The sequence below is a fragment of the Silene latifolia genome, chromosome 5 (assembly GCF_048544455.1).
Source record: "Silene latifolia isolate original U9 population chromosome 5, ASM4854445v1, whole genome shotgun sequence".
Classification (NCBI taxonomy): domain Eukaryota; kingdom Viridiplantae; phylum Streptophyta; class Magnoliopsida; order Caryophyllales; family Caryophyllaceae; genus Silene; species Silene latifolia.
Genome location: NC_133530.1, coordinates 58805766 through 58830490, shown reverse-complemented (window position 1 = coordinate 58830490; position 24725 = coordinate 58805766). Strand labels below are relative to the sequence as shown.

The following is a 24725-nucleotide window of genomic DNA, read 5'->3' as shown; positions in this document are numbered from 1 at the left end:
TCGTTCCATGAATGAGACTTACACTTTCGAAAACTCTTCATTTATGTTTTGAAAGCATTTTGATTTTGGATTAATACCAATGATTTACCTTTCAATCTGGTATTGTCGGAAAATTTTATTTGAAGCTTTTGAAATAATTTTAATTCTTACGATAAGTAACCTTTTAATGTTTTGGTTACCGATTTCAAATTCCGGTTTTATTTTTATATAGCCTTTCATTTCTACTTTCAAGTTTCGAGGACGAAACTTTTTAAAAGATGGGGTGATTGTAACACCCGTGAATTTCCCTTTTTGACATTTATAATTTATTTAACCGTTCAATTACCTCATTTTATATTTTTAAATTATTTAATTTAATTAATTCATTTTAAGCACGAATTTTATGAAAAGAATATTTTAAAGCTTGATTTATATAAAAATACGTATTATTAAATTATATTTTTGAGACAAAATTTATATAAGAATATATATATACGTGTTTTTGGTCGGACAATAATAGTGACTGTAATAATATTAGTTTCCGTCTCAAGTTAAAATAAACGCGAGACATTTTTCCATCTAGCTATAGACCGTCACATTTCACCTTGTACTTACTTTAATCCGAACCAATCGAAAAGTGACAACACGATCACCTACCATCTTACACCCAACCTCTAAATATCTGTTTTATATGTTATTATATAATATTATTATCATTAGTATAATAATATTATTATTATTATTATTATTATTATTATTATTATTATTATTATTATTATTATTATTATTATTATTATTATTATTATTATTATTATTATTATTATTATTGGTGGTTGTTGAACCCGTGACCCACCCCCTCCTTTTCCCCATTTCTCTTTCTTCTTCCCCTTCATTCGAAGACAACAAAACGCAGCAACAAAAACACATAGCAGCTCCACCATTTTTAGACCTTAAAACCCAGATTTCGGGCTTATTTCTTCACCATTACCCTTAGTTTTTGTACCATTATTCTCCTTATTTCCTCCTTCATCTTTCAAGGTAAGAAAGACTCGATTTTGTGATGATTTCAGTTTGACCCGCCTCCTAAAGGTTCCGATTTTTAGCTCTTTTACTTCGTTTTCCTCCTTCTAGTTGAAGAAACCGAAGACCCGCAGGGAGGCTCGCACTCTTTTGACGTTTTCCACGGAGATTTGAAGACCAATGAGGTAACGGTGATAGGTTACTCGACAAACACGTCGAAAGTTCCGTCTTACTTGTCGTTCTCTGGTTCTTAGTGATTAAAGTTTAATTCTTTACTCCTTTAATCGTTTGTATAGTGTATTTGTCTCGAATGAGTGTCTGAAATGGTGGTATCATCCACTGTTTCTCTGACCGTGGTATTAATGGCCGCGGAACTGGTGTCGTGCGATGTTGGTAGTCGAAATAGGGGTTGTGGGTGACCTGTTACGGTCTCTGTTGGGTCGGGTTTTATGGTTTCGCAGGTCTGTCCCTCCATGACCGTGCTTGGCACATTTTGGGTGGTTGTTTGTGACTCTGTTTTGTCTGTCGTGGGTGGCTTACACATTATGCATCAACGACGAATTCGGGTCATATTAATGATAACAATTCCGTCTAAATTTCCGTTTCCAAATGGTTGGCTGTGACGGGTTTATGAGATCCCACAATGTAATCGCTTTTTGAGTCGTGTTGGTGACGGTCTTGTTTATATTCGGTAATCTCGTGTTGAAGGGCTTCATATAGACCGTGTTGGGTCTTGTTTAGGTGGTCGTTTCACCTACTGTTTGGGCGACCAAGGAGGAGAGGTCGGGTTGGATATCACAGGTGAGTGATGGCTGGCCAAGGGTGGGTAGTGTGGCCACGGCTGGCTGTTCGTCGGGGGTGTTGTGTGGATAAAGGATGGGTAAAATGTATGGTAATTTGTGTAAATATCCGTCTTAAGCATGCTCATAATTCCGTCTTATGGTCTACAAATATTGTGGTTATGGGTCGTGTTTAATAAGGGCCTCTTGGCGCGAAGTTTGGGTTCTTTGAAATAATTAAATTCCATCTTGTATATATATATACTCGATAATCTCGTGTCAAATAGCTCATGAGTCATGTGTATAAATTGTTTAGCGCCAGTTGGTTTAATTAAAATACTATTAATTCTCGTCTCGAATTTTATAACGTAAATCGTTAATATCGCTCCTTCACATATTTATTTTGTTGGATTCCTTATAATTCAATGATTGGGCTTGTTATGTTCTATTTGTTGGGTTTAGTATGCTCAATATGATGGACTAATCGTGTTTACATGTTGGACTTAAATAGACTAAATCATTGGGCCAAACCTATAGGATAGTATAGGAATATGATTGACCCATTTGTTGTTAATTACATTTTAACCCGTATATTTCATAAGACGTAAATTATTCACTACTACTTGTTATATTTTATTTAACCGGCATGTATAATTGTAAAATGAAATGTTTATTTTATATCTTACAAGTATGAAAAGATGATTATAATAATTACTTGTAAGAGTCGTATTCTTGTAGAAATGCCATGATATTATCATATATGCTTGGTTTACATTTACGCCTTACTTGTGCCGTTCTGCCAAGTATGGGTTTACGCCGCTTTCGTGCCGTTCCACGGAGTTGATTGATTTATGTTTTTCCCCCCTTTCGGACCGTTTCGCCGATTGCGGGTTACCTCATACCGTATTCTGGTGACAATGCCTTTATGCTATACATTTTGCTTGACTTGTCTTTACGCCTCTTTCGGACTCTTCTGCCGATTGTGGGTTTAGCTCATATTTTTCCGCCTCTTTCGGACTCGTTCGCGATTGTGGGTTCTCGACTTCCGTTACGTCGATCGAGTCTTGGATGCGGACTGTTCGCCGCATGTCGAATCGGGGACCGTTCGCCCGAGAGTCCGCGATTTAGACTAGGCCTGAGTCTTGGGAGTACCATTGTCGTCCTACCAGGGGAATTATATATTTATATATGAGTAGTAAAGGTCTTGCTTGGTTATAGATATTGGTATTTGTCTTTCAAGGTGAGAGTTATGCCTTGTGTTGTTTGTCTTGGTCCTATCGGATACTAGGGGTGAGCTATAAGCCCTCTAGTTGCAATATGATCGTCGGGATTGATGTTCCCATCCGTTCTTATGGTGAGATGCAAGCCATAAGTATGAATGTGACATTAGTAGCCACGTCCCGTGCAATGTTTGTTAAGTGGTTTTCCAAATAATGGCTACAGTTTCTATTCTTGTAATTTGCATTGGTTGATCCCTTACTTAACTGCTTCACATGATTCGGATTCTAATCTCATATCTATATTGTATTTCTTTGAAATGCGTGCTTTTGTATAAATGACCATATTCCTGTCTTTCATATTATTTAATTGTTTCACATGATCAGATGAATCTTTATTAAGCTAATGTCGGCCTATCTTGTTCCATCTCAATTATTTGCCATGTTTACATATAAACTTGATATTCTTATCTTTTGTATGTATCTTATATGACTAACCTGTTTTAGTTCCTTGTTATGTTCGTTTTGACATTTTGTGGCTGGGAGAATCTTGAGTTACTCCCACCGATGTGGCGTTCATGTTTACATGAATGACAGGTATTAGTGATGCATTCATGGGGTGAAGACATGTGTGAGCTAGCGAGTACTTCGGCCTAGTAGTTGGTTTATTAGGATTGTTTAGACCTACCTTTTATTGTATTGACATTCGAGGGATATATTTTCCCTCACCTCGACTATCACGTTTGTATAATTTAAACTTTCTTTCCGCATTCTTTATTTATGTTTTGGATTTTAATGAACCCGCGCTTTAAATTTTAAAAAGTTTCAAAAATTTCCTAATTTCCGCTTGAATTTATAAGTTATGTTTTCCGTTTTATCGCGGGGTGTCACAAATAATAATAATAATAATAATAATAATAATAATAATAATAATAATAATAATAATAATAATAATAATAATAATAGTAAAGGAAAACATAATTAAAAGCATAAAAGATGAACAAATAATTGAATTATTAATAATTGAGGAAAGATTAGAAACAATACCGTAATAATAATGAAGAACAAGCACTACGCCAAATCGGACCATCAATAAGGAGCGTATCACAACGGTTTAATGCATTTAATAACGACGCTTAGATTACCGTTTTCAAAATATTGGCGGAAACCTAGACCGCGCTAATAAGAATAACGGTTTCCGTCGAAAACCGTTCTTATTATAATATGACAACGGTTGTTTAACAAACCGTTATAAAAAACGTTTAACGGTTTCCATAAACTCGTTATATAATCACCCTTATCAACGGTTATTAGATAACCGTTACCAGTTTAAGAAAACGGTGTTTCGAAAACCGTTACTAAATTAACACTAACAACGATTTTTGGTACCCGTTGTTATGTTATAGCTACGGGTTTCTTGTAACCGTTATCATTTTCTATTATGATATAATGGTTCCTCTATACTTGTTGTCATTTATCATTTACAAGTGAAAAATAACCGTTATATACTTTTTCAATGTAAAATATTCAACCGATGCATGTATGATAAATAATGAACCGTTGCATGCATTGTTTTGTTTGACCATTATTACCCTCCGTCCATTATTATATCCATACATGCATACATATTTTCCTATAAATATCACTTATAATGTGATCAATTAACCATATTCACCAATTAAAAGTTCAATTAATCATAGCCTATAATTTAATTAAAAATATTACACTTCGATCACCATGTCATTGTCGTCTTCTACACCCGCCGAATCACAATCAAATACGCGCCATGTCCATCATATTACGTGTATTATACACAACCTTCCAATCAAATATGATGACAATGGTAAGGCTTTTTCGAGAAGTTTTACTTGGATGAGAGATATGCTTCGTCAAGGTGGTTATACGAACGTTAAAAAGGTCCACCCATCTTGGACTAAAGTTCATGGTTTTCTTGGTTATGCATTGATCGAGTTTGAAGGTTTTGGGAAGAAGCTGGAATCTTTCGTCAAGCGAGAAAACTCCAGGAAAGATACGAGGATCATGATGCTGGGAAGAAAAATTATTATAGGATGATGTGTCACAAGCGCAATATTTATGAATTGCAACCGATTGTGACATTAATCTATTAAGAACATATCGGCACTATATTGACACCGTGCCTCGTTCATGGGAGGCAGAACAAGGTGCCTCTTAATAATCCACATATTGAATTCCCAATATTTATCCCAATCGCAGGGGAATTACAAGATGATTATGTTAATTAATTATTATTATTATTATTATTCTAATTAATGGTTTTAAAACCGCGCGTCTTTTAATTTCTTGTTAAGTGTGTGTTTTTCTTGAATAATATATGCGTGGTAGTGTATTTTATTTTCTAATTATTTATTGCAAGTTACGTAGGTTTAAAATATTTGTTAATAAGTCAACTTTTACATTAAATTAATTACCAACGGTTTTGAAAAAAACTTATAAATGTGACTATAAATATTAAAGCATCCTTTACTAACATTCATTAATCAAATCACAATATTTCATCCCCATTACACAAATTTGAAACAACATGGCAATGAACCCTAATTTTATCAACAATGAAGAATGGCTTACACAAACGATTGAAGATGATGGGAAGGTTCTCGCCGGGCTTCCCGCCGATCAACACCCATTAATCAAAGAATCCCTTGAACATCAACGGAATTATTAGATTAAGAGGCGTGAAGCAGTCCGGCTTGTCAACAAAGCCTCATCATCATCATCATCATCATCATCATCTTCATACCGTCGTCGACCTGTTACTCGCAACTTGGCTGCAGCCAGAGATATATTGAGTTGAACTCTTCCAACGTTATCTCCACATGCAAGTCGTGTCCTTGCATATATTCAATCTGTTATTGCAAAATATGAAGCCAATGACCCGGAAGTTAGCGGTATACCAGAGTGGCGTGATTGGTGGCAGGTTGAGAAGCGCTTTTTACGCTTAACCGGGGTTGTTCCGGCTTATTATACATCTTTTGATTTCTGATAAATGCTGTAATGTATTTGGTTTAAAATTAAATGAAATGATCATTTTGAAAGTGTTGAGTTATGCTTGTTTGATTTGCTTCCATTTTTTAAACTCCATAGATCAGTCAGTAATCAAGATCCAGATTGCTGCTACGTAATACTCATCAACAACGGTTCACCTGCAATCGTTGTCAATTGGTTCATCAACAACGGTTCACCCGCAACCGTTGTCAATTGGTTCATTAACAACGGTTAACCTACAACTACAACCGTTGTAAATTTGTTCATTAACAACGGTTCACCTACAACCGCTGTCAATCGTGACGTTCTAATTTCAACGTACACCGTTTATTAATTGTTTGACCATACGACTCAATATATTAAAAAAATAAATAAATGTAAGATATGACCATACGACTCAATACATTAAAAAATAATTAATTGTTTGACCATACGGTATTTTTTAAGCCGTGGGCCCGTGACTAATATTTCTCATTATTCTTGATTTAACCAATGCACATACGATTCAATTATTTTTTATTGAATCAACGTTGAATTATTGGTGGGTTTGAATCAACACTTCATTATTGGTGGGTGATTCTATAATTCTAATTTTGTTCCAAAATTATGGTCGTTAACCAAGGTACAAATATAGTGAGTTCATGGGTGCAGAGGGATCGTAAGTTGTCAGAAGAAGCAGAAAATAAAAGATTAAGGGAATTGTGGCGTCAACCTAGCTATATTGAAAGCGAGAAGAAAATGGATGCGTTACGAGAAAGGTTAAAGGAACAATGTCCTTTCCATTTCATTAAGTTCCCCCCTAAACATATAATTCTTGAAGGTACAGATGAGAATTCATCGACTTTCGAAGTTGGTTCTTCTGAGGATTTGATGGTGGGGTATATATTACCCAGATGCGATTGGTATGCATCTACCATGATTGAAGCCACAAAAGCTTGGCGTCAATGGTGGTTTAGGTCATCGAAAGTGATGTTGGATTTGGAGGAAAAGACCAGAGTTGAAATAGACTCCTACACTATCATTAATGGGAAGAGATATTGTCCATGACGTAGTTTATTTGGGTAATTTGATTAATGTATGTTTATTAATTGTTCATTGGGTTGTATTTAGGAAACTAATTGAGGAATGAAGTTACATTGGGTTGTGTATAATTTAGTCTTGAATTTCCATTTTCCCCCACTTGCTATCCCAGTCGCCTAATTGAGGAAAGAAGTTTGTACTAACTTAATACGGATTACCAAATATGGAAGATGCTTTTTTTTTTTGCGGGAAAAACTTGACATAATGAAAGATAAATGACAACGGTTAGGCACCAACCGATGTAATATAATGAAAACAATTACGGGTTTATAGTCAGCTGTGGTCATATTGCAAAATACAGAATACGGTTTCGCTTAACCCGTGTTTATTAGTTTCAATCAAATATTCAAACAACACACATGCAAACCTTCTCCTCGCTCACTTAAAACCCTCGAACACTGAGTTTCTCTAGAGCCACTACTATTCTCTGTCGCCGTCGTCTTTGCAGTCATCGCCGTCGCAGTCGTCGTCGCCTCTGCCGTCGCCATCCCCATTGCCTCTGTCGTCCCCTCCGTTATCGCCATACCGGGGCCGGCTTCTCCTCTTTGAAGAAGTAATAATAAACCCTGCTCCTTCGTCTTATTAACTTAATGTCTTTATTTTCTTAGTTGTGATATTATCCCCTAATTATCTTAGATTTATTGTGTGTTAAACAACACCTATTATTTTAAGTATATTGTGTGTTAAACAAATCTATATTTTTAGGTATACTATGTGATCATTTATTTGAGACGGTGCTCCTGCTATGTCGACTTAATGCTTAAAGTTAGTAGTTTGTTAATTTCTAGTTTAGATATGGGTGAAAAGCGGAAAAGAAATGATGGAAAAAGGTCAAACGAAGAAGATTCAGGTGATGAGAATAATTTGGAATCGGATACCGGGTGAAGGACCCATAGGGTTTCCCTAGATGAAATAGATAGAGGGATACCTAGTAAACTTCAATGGGATAAATCAACAGGGCTACCGTATGGTATCTTTGCTTCAAAATTCGTGGCTTGGATTGGTTGTTGTGTAAGAGAGTATGTGCCTCTCGGTTTACCGCGTATCGATCAGTTGAGTAAAGACCAGGAGGAAAAGCTATGGGGGAGAATAAATGTATGTATATACAATAATAAATGTAGTGAGATGAAATTATCTTAGTATTTGATATGTGCTATTAGCCGAAACTAACCAAATATACTCACCATATATGCAGGCAGCTTACACTGTCCCCCAAGAACATGATGATTACCTAAAAAAAAAAAGACAGAGGAATCCTTCAGAGCATGGAAGTTAAAGGTTGCTCAAAACCACTTTTCGACATGAAGACCGGGGAGATAAAAAAGAAACCACCAACGAAGAAGTATAGGTATGTCAGCCAACAAAATTGGTATAACTTTATTGCTTATAGGCAGTCTGACAAGTTTAAGGTAATTTATCTGCTACTCATTGGGATCACTTTATTAGTAATCATTTAACAAGTAATGAAATATGCTTACGTTACTCGATACAATTCATTTTATGAAGACTATGAGTAGGCAGAACCAAGAGAACATTTCAAAGAAAGAGAGCGTCTTTCATGGCTCCAGAGGTGGTAATAGATTGATCAAGAAGAAGCTTGGAACTGTCAATCGCCACGACGCTTGGGTGGCAGGTCACACTCCTAAGAATGGAAAGTTAGAAACTCCGTATGATAAGGCCATCAAAGAGAAAATTGTAAGTTTGAATAAATATGTCACTCCTAACACTGGTGGTCGGTTATATAATTGTGAGTTTAAATAAAATTTAGTTGCATAATTGTTTTATGTGTATGTAGAGGATCTGTGAGGAGGTACATGAAGGAAAATGGAAGCCTGAAGGACGCGATGACATTCTTTCTAGGGCAATCGGCAAAGCAGAGCATCCAGGTCGTGTGAGAGGGGTATCGACGCATGTTGGTATCACTAAATATTTTGGAAAAAATGCTCGAAGGACAATGAGTGGTGATGATAGGGTATATAAATACTGTATTTTATTCAACATAATATATATATATATATATATATATATATATATATATATATATATATATATATATATATATATATATATATATATATATATATATATATATATATATTGGGATGAGAACCAACAAGATAATGAGAACCGTGAGAACCACTCATAGCCCTATGATCAGACGAATTAGACGGATGAGAAACTCATCTAACCTATCAAACATCACCCCCAACCCTCCCAAACCCTGTTTAACTCAAATAATTTTTGCAATTTCCATTTATCACTCATCTTTTTTTCTCTCTCTACTACCATCATCTTTTCGCACATCACACTCACAGCTCATTCTTCATCTCCCTTCGATTATCAAGCTGTCCTATGACAATCAACCGCCATTGCTAGGATATTCAGCACGTTACTCGGCCATCTTTAAGCTTCTTTCCTTCTTCGTTCTCTCATTTCATCAACGGTTCTCTTAATTTAGGTAATTTCTCAATTTCCCCTTTTTCTTTATTTTTTCTCAATTTCTATAATTTTCATTCTTCAAATTAGCTTGTTAGGGTTTGCATCCTAATTTGTTCTGCTTTTTCAATGTCGTTTAAATGTTGATTAATAACCTACTAATCGATTCAATTTAGTAGATAATCATTGATCTATATTCGTTGCCTTTTGATCATTATATATTCGACGCTCTCAAATCCGCTTATTAAATTAGGGTTGAACTCATTCATCACTTATCACACAACAAGCATTTTAGCTCCTCTAATTTTTCATGAGATTCATCAAGTTGTGTCTTGTTACTACCCTAATTTTCAGTAGTTTCCCTAATTTAAGCTAATTCATTATTCTTATAAGACAAATTCGCAGATTGACGTAATTATAATAAACATTATACCGTCTCTAAGGTTACTTAGAAGAGGATACAAATTCACAGTTTTATGTAATTCTCAGGTCGATTCATTTCGATTTGCTTATTGTTGAATTCTTCTTTGTGAAATTCTTAAGTCATACCGCAAAAAGCGCTTGTAGAGGAAATCACCGTGAAAGATTCAGTGTTTCTGGTATAGCATTTCTCATGACATTACGAACTCTTTCGATTAATATTTTATAAAGTTTTGTTTTAAATTTGTTGTTGTTGATGAGTTTTATGCTCGTAAATTGTTGAACTTTAGCTTGCATCACTTTTCTACAGTTTATAATAGTTTGAAAATTCGATTATTAATTATCAAGTTCGTTTTTGGTTATTCAAATGTTGCTTATTGTGCTTTCTGAGTTGGAATCTCTTTTTTGTCGTTGTCTAAGCTGGACTTTGTCGATTTGTTGCTGAAATTGTTTACATTTTGAGTTTAAACAATGCTGATTTAGTAGTATATACGCGCCATGTTTTGAGGTATTCAAGATGTAACATGCTTATATTCGTTACAAATGAGGTTACAAATGATTATTAGCCTCACATTTATCTTCTTACATGTTAATGTTGTCTGCCGTGAATTGGTAATGTTGTCTGCTACGTGTATTGGTAATGTTGTTTCCTCTGTTTAATAGCCTCACACGTGTTTGTTCTCATGAGTCTAGAGAGATTTGATTAACCTGAAATATGTCCTCACATGTATTGACAGATATGGGGCGAAAGAGAGTTGCAATAAAGAAAAAATACCAGTACAAGGACTTGGGTCAGTACAGTGAAAGAAAAAAAATCAACAACTGCAAAGCAAGAATGTCGTTATTGAGCAAAGTCATTCGAGTATGAAAATCTGTTTTTGTCTTTTTTGTTGTCTTTGCTCTCTTTCCCAAAAACAATTGCAACGGTTTTTGGTACAATAGCCTTATCAATGCATGAAGTCTCCTAATAGAAACATGAAAAAATGACATATGTGCATTAAACAACCTTGTACATGCATGTTTTAGGTTCATATGCATTTAGTATCTAAAATATTGTAGCATTTAGTTTTGATTCAATGTTCTTCTGTTAAATTGTAGTCGCGCAGTCTAATCTCTCTTATTTCGTACTCATCAACTTGTGTTGTGTTCTACTTTCCAACAGTTCGTTGTCTCAAAATCTAAACGAATTGAGTGTCAAGTGTGATAACCTGAAAAATCTCTTCATTATATATCAGTTTGTCTTTGTGTTTTTAATATCTTAAAATCTCAATCGCACTCAAATCATTGACATATATGAGGTGAGATATGAGGCGAAAGACTATTGCGATCACGAAAAAGCCACTAGTGAAAGGAGGTGAGTCAATTAAAGATTATTTTTCACTGAAATCAACAAATGCATCGAATAAGAAAAGTATTAATAGTAAGGGTTTAGCCTTGAATAGCCTTATCAGTGCATAAAGTAGCCTTGTAGATGCATGAAAAAGTGATATATGTGCATTAAAAAATCTTGTACATGCATGAAATACGTAAAATCTGTATCGTTTTGTCTTTTTTTATAGCCGTTTGAATGACTGCTTTTGTTTTTTGTTTTTGATCCCCAGGAAAGTAAAAATGGTAGGATTTTAGGGTGCAATAGCCATATCAGTACATGAAGTAGCCTTTTAGATGCATTAAAAAGCAATATATGTGCATTAAATAACCATGTACATGCATGAAACAAGTGTTATATGTGCATGAAATAAGATTATATGTGCATGAAATAAGGTTATATGTGCATAAAATAAGATTATATGTGCATGAAATAAGGTTATATGTGCATAAAATAAGATTATATGTGCATTAAATAAGGTTATATGTGCATGAAGTAAACTGTACATACATAAAATAAGGTTTTGTTTAAGTGTATATTTAGACCATGTACGTGCATTAAAAAGTTCTTCAGTTGCATCAGGTTGTTATATTATGATACTAATTACTATTACAATTGTTCAACCTCGTGCAAGTCCCCGTAACAAAAGCAAAGTTAACGAGAAAGTTTAACCAACAGATTTGCAACTTAACAACAATAAAAGAAACTCCAAGTTTTTGGCTTCAAAGAAGGTACTAATGTACTATGCCCTTCAGATACCTAGGAATTCTAATTAAGGTAGGTAGATTAACAAAGCATGATTGCAATGGACTCATTGACAAAATGACTGAAAGAATTATGAGCTTTGGATCTAGAGAAATCTCCTATGCTAGCAGAGTTACCCTTATAAATTCCATTTTGAATACCCTACACACAAACCGGTTAGCTATCTCTATATTACCAGTTGGTTTGATCAAGAGAATTGAAGGAATTTGTAGAAATTAACTTTGGATGACACTTCAAAATTTTAGAGAGTCCCTTTGGTGGCCTGGAGTAAGGTTTGCACTACTAAAAAGGAAGGGGGTTTGGGGATTAGAGACTTGACTATAGCTGGAACTATGCTGCCATTAACAAACTGGCAGATTGGGTGCACAATTAGCCTGGATGTTTGTGGTTTAGATGGATACATAATATATACTTGAAAGAGAGGACTAGCACACATACCAACCGAAAACTAATGTTACATGATACTGAAAAAGGATTTGGCAAGTAAAAGGAAAGTTCAAGAATGGTTACCTGAAAGGGACATAGACTGTAGATGTAAAAGGTTATAGTGTTGCAGATGGCTATAACTGGATCAGATAGGAAAATGCTCACTACAATTGGCACAAAGCAATCTGGAGTCGCTGGAACATCCCAAAGCATTGTCTGATTGTGTGGCTCATCAAGCATAAGGCATTGAATGTAATAGAAAAACTGCACGCGATATTTGTGCTAATAACATATGCTACCTATGCGATCAGCATCCTGAGACTCACAAACATTAAACTCAGGATTGCATATACAACAGGAATGTCCTCAAGCAGATTGAAGAAGGGTGTCATTGCAGCATCAGGACTACTATCAATATGAATAGAACTTATGGCTCTACAAATGAGGAAGATCATTGTTCTCATACTTACCACCTACTGGTATTATATTTGGGATCAAAGAAACAGGTGCAAACTGATGCTCAGTTGGACAGGCCAAACAAATTGGCAAGGAATATTATTGATATTGTTAGGAAAAGAATTAAAAGCACAATTGTTTATCCTATTAATCCTAAAGATTAAAAGTGGTTGTGTAAGTTAGTTAATTAGCATACTTAACGCTAGTTTTCTAATGTTACAAAATTGTATATGTTGATTGGTTTTGTACGTCATGATTATTTATTAATATATATATATATATATATATATATATATATATATATATATATATATATATATACTCATATTCTACAAAAAAAAAAACATAAGGAAGCCATATCATCTCGATTTATGTAATATTTTTTTATTCCTTGGAGCATTTGTGTTATGTACATAACTCTCATTTCATCTTTGTTTAGCGTATATTAAAGGCTATTAGCTCAATGGTAGAGCGAAGTGCTAATTTTGCACAAAGATATGGGTTCGAATCTCATATAGCCTATTACGTAACAAATTTCATGATTTCATCTTGTCGAGATGCAACCGGTACATTTCAGCTAAGATTAGGCAATGCCATAATCATACATTTATACTTGGGCAAAGACGAGCATGTCATAATTAGACTAGCACGTGCAGCAAGAACGCCAAGGAGGGAATGTAAAAGTTTTTAGTGATAAGAAGTTCAAAGACTAGTATAGAAACCGCTGTACAAGAAACTATGACCATACATGAAAAACTAGTATTTCATAGCCAATACGGGAGTTGAACCTACATCTTGTGCATTACACAAATACACAATGCTCTACCAGTTGAGCTAATTGGCTTTCGATATAAGTAAAATGTAAATATTCGTAATGTAGAAACTCTAATGAGTAATGCCTATATCAAAGATAATATAAACTTAATTTTTTTTAGTGAATTTACCTTGTAATTACCACCTTAGCCTGGTTTGTTCATCATATCTAAGGTTTTCTCCCCAATTATACTTCGATTCCCAAACATAATCAACTAGAAAAGCCAAAAAGCCTGATTTAATGTAACTACTTTTCAGTTCGGGATTTGATATACCAGTAACAAATGAAATGTATCCATTAAACACTAAAATGATTCAGTCATAACAACAAAAATCAACAACAAAAATTGACAACAACGAATTTTCATCACCTAAAGTGATGAATATAAACCCTAATTATTATCTACAAAAAAGAAATAAAGATTAAATTGATGAATATAAACCCTAATTTCGACTAATTCGAAAAATTTAATTGATCCATTGAAAAATCGAATAGACATAAAAATATAAACCCTAACTTCAATAAAATAAAAATCAATTTCAATTCTTTACCTCGTCGAATTCACGGCGCCCATTGATGAGGAATACATAACGAGGTTGAATTCACATAGTCAGGAATGCGATTGACGTTGGAGAAAGATATAGATTAGTAGCTATGCGTGCCCGTGAGATTGATATTCGAACAAAGAGAAATAAATGTGCTACGAGGTTTGAAGAGAGAGAAAAAAAGCAAGAAGAAGAGTGACAATTAAAAATGTAAAATGACGGAGGTTGGAGGGTCTAAGGGTGTGGGTAGTTAAATTAGGTAAGTTAATGTCAGCCCTTTGTTCCCGAGAGATCTAAACATCTAATTATTGTGAGTGGTTCTCACAGTTCTCATTATATTAGTGGTTCTCACTGGATCCCGACCCTATATATATATATATATATATATATATATATATATATATATATATATATATATATATATATATATATATATACTGAAATTATACTAATTTTAATCATATTCATTTCTACTACACAGCTACAAACAATGACTAGGTTGATACTCAGAATGGTGTAAACGGGGGATAGGCATCTGAAGAAGAGTTGGTTATGGTTCGGCAAGTCATAAACAAAGCAGGGGAGAAGAAGAAAAAAGCGGGCATGCGAAGTGAGAAAAACATGGCAAAGGATCAAGATGGGGTAGATGAAGAGGAAGCCATGAAGACAGGGGAGAAGGAGGAGGTGGGAGCCGAAGACACGTTCTTATCATCTCCAATTCCGGCTTTTGCCGAGGTATTAGCTACTATGACTAGTTTATAATTGCTGTATATATACTAATTAATTAAATTTATTATTTAAAGTAGTGCATGTATATATATTAATTAATTAAAAATGTGAAGGTCGTGTGCAAGAAGCCTTGTGTGCTTTACTACAAAACCCCTACAGTAGCATCGGGCAGAATTGCTGTTGCTAGGGGAGTAGCGTTCTATTACGACCAGATTCAAGAAGTTGAGGTTGAAGGCAATCAAGGCATTGCCCTCCGTGAGGGATGGAGGGAAGTAGAAGTGACCGAGTTATATCTGGAGAAGTATGGTACTCTAATAGTACCACGCAGTGAAGATTGGCTTTTGTAAGATGCCGTGGGTTCTATTGTGCAATGGCCTGAAGCATTCATTAGTGTTGACATCTCCGGGGTAGTTATGTTAAAGCGAACGCATTTTATATAATAAACGCCTTTAAATTTATTAGGGTAATCTTATCTAACATATAATAGGTATTTGAATTTTTACATTTTCAGGAGTTACACAAAGCCATTATGGCTGAAATTAGGACTACTACGTCAACACCCAAAGTCACTGATCTGCCTCTCCACCCAAAATTCAAGAGGTATTAATAATTTGAAAAATAGATTGTGGGTTTTTCCTTTTTTTTGGTTATTTAAATTATATATGACGTCTCGTGTAATGTATATATATTTTTTTTTAAATTGTAGTCCGAGGTTAAATCAACTCTTACTGCACACAACGTTGGTGTTCCTCTTAAACCTAGATATCACACCGATGATTATAAGCAAAAATTGAATACTCCAACGTTGGTAGCTTTGCACCAGTTGGCTGAAAGGAAGCTAGTTATCGGGGAAGTACTCATGATTGACATCGGAGAGGATGTTATGGACGAAGGTACAACTATTTTTATGGTTGGGAATCACTGTGTCAGTTTCTCGATCTTGACGAGTTAGATGCTATGCACATTGTAATTTGGATGAAGTAAGTTTTTTAATTAAAACTTGGCATTTGGTTTTACGAATAGTGATGTTTATTTAAATCATCAATGAAAATAACATTCTTCGTTCCATTTGACGTAATTAATAGGTACCTGTGTACACACATCGCTGAGGGGAACTATGTTTCTCATGACTACGGATTCATGTCACCTGAATTGCTGTCTCACAAGTCGTTTGGATACAAATACAGAGACTACATCGATAAAATTGTTGCGAACGGTTGATGACGCCCAAAAGCCTATGGTTTGCCTCATACAATGAGAATTAGTATGTATAGTACTTTATTATAATGAATCACGATTCTATTCATTTATTAACATGCTTACACGCATGTGTATGAACTAACAGTTCAATTTTCAATATTTTATAGCAAGCATTTGCTGCTAACGGCAATCAATGTGACAAAAAGCATAGTGTACTGGATTGACTCTTGCGGACATAGTCCCACTGAAAAATTTGTAAAGATGATGACTGAGTAAGTTTACAACCTTACATTATAATGTCAATTGTTATTGTATGACCTTTGAAGACTAGGCTCCTTTTAATGTCCCATCAGTATTACTAAGCCAAATGCTAATTATAATTTCCTGTATATATTTATGAGTTAGTGTGTTTCAAATAATTGGAGCATCAAATCCAACTTTTGTCACGATAAAATTAAGTGTATTCTTAATAATTACTTGATCGACCCGTTTCGTGTTCACAATTAAATAGATGTTTCGTTTTGTTGTATGATTGACAACCTTGCTAGCATGTTCAACATGATAATGAGTGAGTAGTTTCCTTAGCTAGGGTTAATGGGTAATTAGGGGAAACCAACATAGGGGATGATTCATGCTTAAATTATTATGCTTTCATAGTTTATTTGCTTGCTTGTTGTGATCTCAACTTATGCACATATTATGTTTGATGAAATGTGAGCCTATGAATCCTTGCATTTTTTACCCATCACCTATCTTTTCAATGAGACTTGTGAGACATAAACCAACTCGAGTCTCATTAGACCATGCATATTGTTGAGTAGGGAAGATTAAGTCGACTTGTAGGTGGTGTACAATCTAATCAATTGACTCCCGGACCCAAACTTTCCCTAGGATTGTAAGATATAAACCAACCCGATCCATGTGAAACAATAATTGCTTGCTTATAACTTGAGAATATGTTTGTATGATCAATTCCCATGAATCCCTATGACCCCATGACACCCTAGTGCCTTTTATCAATTGTTTACATCCCTTTTAATTCATCTTGCTTGTTTACTTTCATTCTATTTAGTTTTAGTGATCTTCTTTCAAACCCCATTGTGACACTCTTAAGACATCACTAGTTACGATAGAAATCTCATCTCAATTCCGTCCTTTGAGATCCGGCCTTTACTTGCCTCTTTACTAATTGTAGAGTTTTTTTGTGAAGTTATAAATTGTGTTTTGGTGTAGGTACTCCTAACGACAAGTAACCGAAAAATAATAGCACGACCAAAAAATGGCGCCGTTATAGACGGTGTTAACTTGATTTAGATTTTCTTATATTGTTATTAGTTATGTCTTTCTTTGCCTTGGGGAAGTAAAACTCCTCAAGGTTTGTTCTAATTGTTTTCGAGTTGTTTGATATTTTGCATGTCTAGAAGGTCACAAGGTGACTTGTTTACCCTTTGATCGCGAAATTAAGGACTTTGACAACCAATAGAGACTTGCTAGGAGAACTTGTGGACAGCGGGGGCCCACGGGGGCGCTTGGGAGGAAGAGAACAAGCGTTTGCATTTTGTTGGAGTCGCCACCAATTTTTATGGGAAATTGGAACCGTTGAATACCTCGTGTCATGTCAAGACACAAAGTAGTGACATGAACACTAAGCAATCGTTACCCTTAGCATTCTATGTCTAGAATGACTCGTGGATGCCAATGAACACGGATGTTCACAGAGAGATCTAGAGTAAGGGGTGAGGGTACGTATTAGGAAGCTCTTTTGATCGAACACCTAATCCCGCCCCGCCTCGATAGCGGCCTACCTAATGATTAGGGACATCATTAATACTTGATATATCGTCGATTATATGCATGCAATGCAACATCCAAGTTTTAATCCTAGCATGTGAATTTAACTAAGTCGGTAAACACATAATTAGCAAACAATTGGGTCGAAGTTGGAATTAAGGTTTAATTACATGTGAAAACATACAAATGATACAAGAAATATGATAAATACAATAGGAAAATTACGATAATAAAAATTACAATAAATAATTCTGATGGATTGGCGATTTATGTGAAATGCCTTCAAAACGGATGGTTGAGAGCAAAATAAAGAATAAATCACGAACAAGTGGGCGATATCTGAGATAATAGTTAATAATACGTGGGCTTCATTAGACTAGACGGCTTAACAACGGAGTTGGAGATAGAACTCATCCTGGAGCAGTAGCCGGCGATTGCCTCTAGAAAACCGCAGATGCAGCGTGCATTCAGGTGAGATACAGTAATAAGCAGCTATAATCGTTAATTGGTGATTTAATGATTGATTTATAATATATACCTGGGATGGAAGTGATTAATAGGTTAATTACATGTGATTAATGGTCATAAAAGCGATAAAACATGGATGAGGCGGATACGAAGCAAATTAATTACATGGAATGATTGATTAGTGACATAGGTGAACAAAATAGACTAAATATGGATTGGATGTGGACCTAATATGGATAAAATTAACGAGATGAAAATATGTCAAAGATCGAATTCAAACTTCAATATGAACAAATCGAATCTACAACCCTAGATTGAGCTTAATGACGAAACCCGCAAATATGGATTATATGAGTTAAGTCAGTTTAATGACGAATTAAACATGTTAATGATGAATAATAATATACATGTGAGATTATCATGCGATTATGGTGTCAAAGAATTAAAGAAAAAAAATAAAACGAACGAATTACAAAGAGATTTGAAGGAAGAAGAAAGGAAAGAATCATGGGCCTCACGAAGAGCGCGCAGAATCGCTTCCTTCGAAGAGCGCGGCAGATTCTTTGCGTCCTTTCTCGATTTGGTTTGTCTTACAAAATCCGCAAAAAGAGGTTTTAAACGAGGTTTTTAATGAAACGGTTTTAAGGAGGTATTTTCTGATGAACCTTACAATAGTGATACAAAAAAGTGAATAACAATATGTAAAAGAGATTATACACCTTGGACTTACATGTTTGGCCAAGAACAGAAGGACTAAGATATCGATTATATGCGTAGCGAATGTAAAGAAAGTGCCCTCGTAAGAGAAATGTTTGAGATTACTTAAGTTGATTGAGTTGTGGAGTTGGTCAAATTGGTTGGTCATACAACGCAGGCCGAAATATTCAGTACTCGAAGGATCCGAGCTACGTGTGGTCGAATGTTCAAGAACGTAGACGCCAAAAGTAGAACAAAGGTCTAGAATGCAAAGGGAGAAGAAGAAGGCGGACACTCGTGTGAAATGAGGAGCGAAGGCTCCTGTTTATACTAATCACGTGAAGGAATTAGGGTTCGGAGAGTCTTCAGGAAGTGAATCTCTGGAAAGATATGAAAAAGATACTAAAATTACGAAAAGGACACAGGAAGGCGCAAAGAATGATCTGCATCTTTGAAGAGGCGCAAAGACTGGGCCATCACTGTTCCCAAGTGGTTTCCTTCTCATGTTGTAAAAGATTTTCGTTTTAAGTTATGGAAGGATCTTAATGGTTTGCTTTCCTTAATATTTTATGAATATTACGGAAATTGTTTGCCAAAGGATAAAGATTGTGAAATATTTATAAAATATGGAATAGAAATATCTGACGTTGAGAACATTCTACTAGGGATTTAGCGTTACATCGAAAAAAAGACGGTTTTGGCCTCGGACCAAATGTACTCTAATTCTTTAAAACGACAAAGATCAAGACGCAGATGACAAATCTAAGAGGTAGACGTTAGTATTTGAGCAATCACTTGACGATAAACTTACGAACTCATCTAAGCAAATCGCTGGCGTAGCAAACATGCGGCCTAATCATCACTGGGTTTGCGAGAGGTCTGCAACAGGTATCTATAGAACTTTGAGAGGTATTGGTGAGGTTGTAGATATTCAACCAAATACTTTATTGAGTTCATCAACCCTTTGCAGAGAAGGTGAGAGAGAACTCAACACAAAATCAACCTACAATGCCTAAGTTTTGAAATTCCGTTACTCCACCAGGAGAACCTACCCAATGGCACTCACACCACAACCTCTAACTTGAAATTTTATTGCCAACCGCATTTATCCATTAATGGAAAGAAGCCAATTTGGGATGTGGAAGAAGACCCTCATTCTCATATGGAGACTTTTTGTGACTATTGTGATGCGATTTCTTAAACCTGTAACTCAAGACCAAATTCGATGGGTCTTATTTCCTTTTCTCTAATTGGCACCGCGCAAAACAATGGTTGAAAGGCCTTGATAAGGCTCTCCTGGAATTGATTCTTGGAAGAAGTTGGCTCCAGCTTACAAAAAGTTCTATCCAATCTTAATCGAAAAGACTAACATGCTAAGAGCTCAAATCACGGGCTTTAAGCGAAGGGATGAAGAATCTTTGTATGAAGCTTGGGAGCGATTCAAGGTAATTTGTCGCTCATGTCCTCACCATGGACTTAGCGAGTGGTTCTTAGTACAACAATTTTGGAACGGTCTTTATGAAGATTCAAGGAACATTCTCAACATGGGATCAAATGGAATGTTCACCGGTTGATGACAATCAAACCTGGAACAAAAATTGAGAAATGAAGGCCCATAACTACAATATAGTAGTATTCGCAAGGCTACTAGAGGAGGAAAGCATGAAGTGGACTCCATTACTCGATTAGGGTGCTCAATCTTAGTGCTCACATTGATACCATCAATTTAAGTTTCAAAAATATGGCTAGACTTGAAGAAGCCTCAAATCACTAAAGCATCCACGTTAATACCATAGCGATCGATTCATCCAATCCTAAGTGGGATATGTGAGAGTGTGGAACTCTGGGAGATGACCAAGGTGAATGTAGGGGAACAAATGAACAAGTGAATGCTTTCGAAGCATACAAGAGTGGTACCCTCTGTCCAAACTATTACAATGAAAACACCAAATTCCATCCAAATCTCTCATACAAAAGCGAAAATGTTCAAACCTCAACCAACATACACCACCTCATGAGAAACCAAAATCAAAGACCCTTTTACAACCAAAAGTTTACCAAAATCAAAACTCCATACAATCAACAAAATGACCAATGTTTTGATGTTCAAAAAAGCGATCCTCAAATGCAAAAGAATCGACAAGAGTTTTTCACTCAAATGCAAAAGGATAGTCAAGCAAAGGAAAATCACCATCAACAACATCCTAGCACACACCAAAAAAATGTTGGAAACCAATTGACTCAACTAAATGCGTCTTAAAGCTCACAAAGACAAAAGGGGCAATTACCACTCTCAAAAGTAATCCCCCAAGACATGAAACGGTTAGTGCCATTCACTTGAGGAGTGGTACAAGGCATGAAGCACCAAAGAAGCAAGTTGAGGATGATGTTGTGGAAGCTAGTGACAAAGATGAAATTGTGCAAAACTCGAGGATGGAGAACCGTCAAAGGAAGAAATTTCAAGAAAATGAGGCAGGGGTGAGGAGGAAGGAGCCCATTGTGATTAGACTTCTATACCAAGTCGTCAAAACCAAGCAAATTTAGTGACTGACTTGGAAAATTTATCAAAATTGTGAAGAATTTGGAAGTGTCAATTCCTTTCACGGAATTAATCAATCACGTGCCGGCCTATGCAAAATACATGAAAGACATCCTCACAATGAAGAATTCGATCCGGAAGCTTGAGACTATCACCTTCACTAAGGTGAGTAGCGCAATACTTCAAGGGAGTTCACCTCCAAAACTCAAAGATCCGGGAAGCTTCTCAATACCGTGTACCATTGGCGACACCACGATCAACAAAGCCTTATGTGATCTAGGGGCTAGTGTGAGTGTTATGCCGTACTCGGTGAGTAAAAGGTTAGGTATGGGAGAGCTTAAATGCACCAATATCACACTCCAAATGGCCGATAGATCGACGAAGACACCATTAGGGATATGGGAAGATGTTCCCGTAAGAGTTGGGAAATTTTTCTTCCCGGTGGACTTTGTCATTGTTGACATGGAAGAAGACTCCAACATTCCAATCATTCTAGGAAGACCTTTCTTACACACCGCGGGTGTGGTGATTGATGTGAAGCATGGAGAGCTCACTCTAGAAGTGGGAGATGAGAGCATAACCTTCAATCTTGATAAGACCATGAGAGCTCCCCATTTGCATGACCCATGTTTTATGGTTGATCATTGTAGCCGGAAGGATGATAGAAAGAAGTCAGAATTTCAATGGAAGAAGAAAATTGAAGATGCTCCATTCAAAGAGGAAGTGAATTGTAACAAAGAGAGCTTGAAAAGCTCACCAAAGTCAAGCAATCAAGAGGATGGCCTCATTGGGCAAGACCAGAAAGTGGGAGAGTTGTCTCCATCAACTCAAGAGATCTTTAGTGATCAAGTAGATGAAGTTTGTGGTCTTTGGGACGATGAGTTTGAAGGGATTTTCAATCCCTATATTGGTAATGCTATCGATCAAGACCGACAACAAGGGCAAAGGTCTATCGAAGACCTTTATAATGATAATGAACAATCTTTTGATTACTTCTTCAAGGTGTTGAGCAACATCAACAACACCTTGGACATGCCCCCATGACATCTAACTAAGGATGAGATTTTGGTGGATTCCTCCCTAAACCACCATTTGTAAATATTTCTAACTCCCTAACTCGCATTTTAATTCTTACATTATATTTTTTTGTCATTTTTTGATTTTTATGCCTTAATCAAGATAATTATCAGTTTTGAGAGAAGTGAGGGAGGGACTAATGATTTAATTGATGTGTAGTGCTTTAGCTTACTGTGGGGATAACAATTGCCTAGGCTATTCATGCCTTAGTAGTGCCCCTACAATGAAGATCACGGGATTTGAAGAATGGAAAATGACAAGGGATATGCAAGTGCACGGATGGAACTGAATCCGGGTAAAAGGGGCAGAATCCGAGCGTCTTCATGGGAATCTGCCCGTCTTCAGGCAATCCAGGCGTCTTTGTCAAAATCCGCCCGTCTATCTGAGCTAAGAATTTGAAACTTTGGGACTGTTGAAGAATCCGAGCGTCCTGGTGGAGAAGACGCTCGTCTTTAGAAATCCGCCCGTCTTGGAAGGAAAGACGCCCGTCTTTTTGCCTGTGAAAAACAAGAAATCTCACTGTCTGAGAATCCGCCCGTCTTCAGCAGAAGACGCCCGTCCCGCAGATCGATAAATCCGGCGTCTTTCTTTGAAAGACGCCCCGTCTTTAGGCGAGAATTCTCAAACCAAAACAGTAGAGAATCCGAGCGTTAGAAGGAAAGACGCCCGTCTTCCCCCGCTATTTCAAATTTTTCGGGTATTTTAAATACCCCATCACCCATTCATTTCTTCATTCCTTCATTCAAAACACTACCCATAAACCCCAAAACTTAAAACCCCCATCCTCTCCATCACCAAAACAAGATTTCCTCAACCTCATTCAACAAAATCAAATCAAAACTTCCTTCTAACAACAATTTATCACTCCTCTTCCAGCAAAAATCAAACCAAGCACCAAAATCTTCAACCTTTGAGTCGATTTTTGAAATTATAAAGGCAAAGCCTTTCATCTTAAAATCGATTTGGGTATACTTGGAAATTGAAGATTTTCACTCTTTTCTTAGTTAAATCATCAATGGCAAGGACAAAAGGAGCAACAAAGGCACCTAAGGCAAAGGCACTCTCAACAAGACAAAAGAGTCTTCAAGCAAATAAAGCCTCATTGGCTATGGTGGTAGCTAGTTCAAACTTAGAGTGCAACAACCATGACCTCCCTTGGAAGCGACAACGCCGACAACTCAGGAATTGCTCGGCTATCAACTATCCGGAGGTAATTTTCATTCTAATATAGGGATACATTTTGCCAAGCATGCTGGTGGAAAATCCTTTACATCCACACAACTCATACGCTAAGATGGTCACAAATTGGGTGTCCTTGAACAAACGAAAGCCTTCTTTGAAACCATGGGTTGGAAAATTGTTTCTTCTGAGAATTGACATACCCTCCCCTTACCTTAGAATTCTTGAGTTCTTTGAAAGCGAAAGGTAGAGACTAAGAAAACATGAGTTCGCTTACTAATGTGGAGTAGCGCATCACCTTTGATGAAATGGTAAAGCATTGGGTCTTAGTGATTCACTAGTTATTTCAATATTGGAAAGTGGCCAGCTCCTCTTTGGGGCGCGATTCGGAAGGAATTTGAAGTATCATCTTTAGTCGCTCTGTTAGTCCACCATCAAGACGCATTAGAGTGTGGCACAAGATCATCGGGAATACCATCATTCTCGAAAAAACCTGTTCCACTTTACCAAGCCTCAGTTATCATTCTTCTTGATCAAGCCTTAAATATTGAAGAGGGAATTCACCAAGCCTTCACCGATTCTCTGAAACTTTTAATTGGAAAGATAGCTAAATGTTGATTGTGGAAATAGGCACCACCGTTATTGTAAATCGAGTCTAGTCACTCTTTTGGCTAGAATGCTTTGATCCAAATTTCAACAAGGATAGCAAGTATGTG

The 24725-nt window shown here is 36.2% G+C and overlaps 1 non-coding gene across 1 annotated transcript; it reads right to left on the bottom strand.

Annotated features, from left to right (window-relative positions):
* Nucleotides 1-20584: 20584 nt before the first annotated feature.
* Nucleotides 20585-20691, bottom strand: LOC141658102 (small nucleolar RNA R71). The gene has a single exon (XR_012549008.1). It is a non-coding gene; the product is annotated as a small nucleolar RNA R71 (small nucleolar RNA).
* Nucleotides 20692-24725: the final 4034 nt, after the last annotated feature.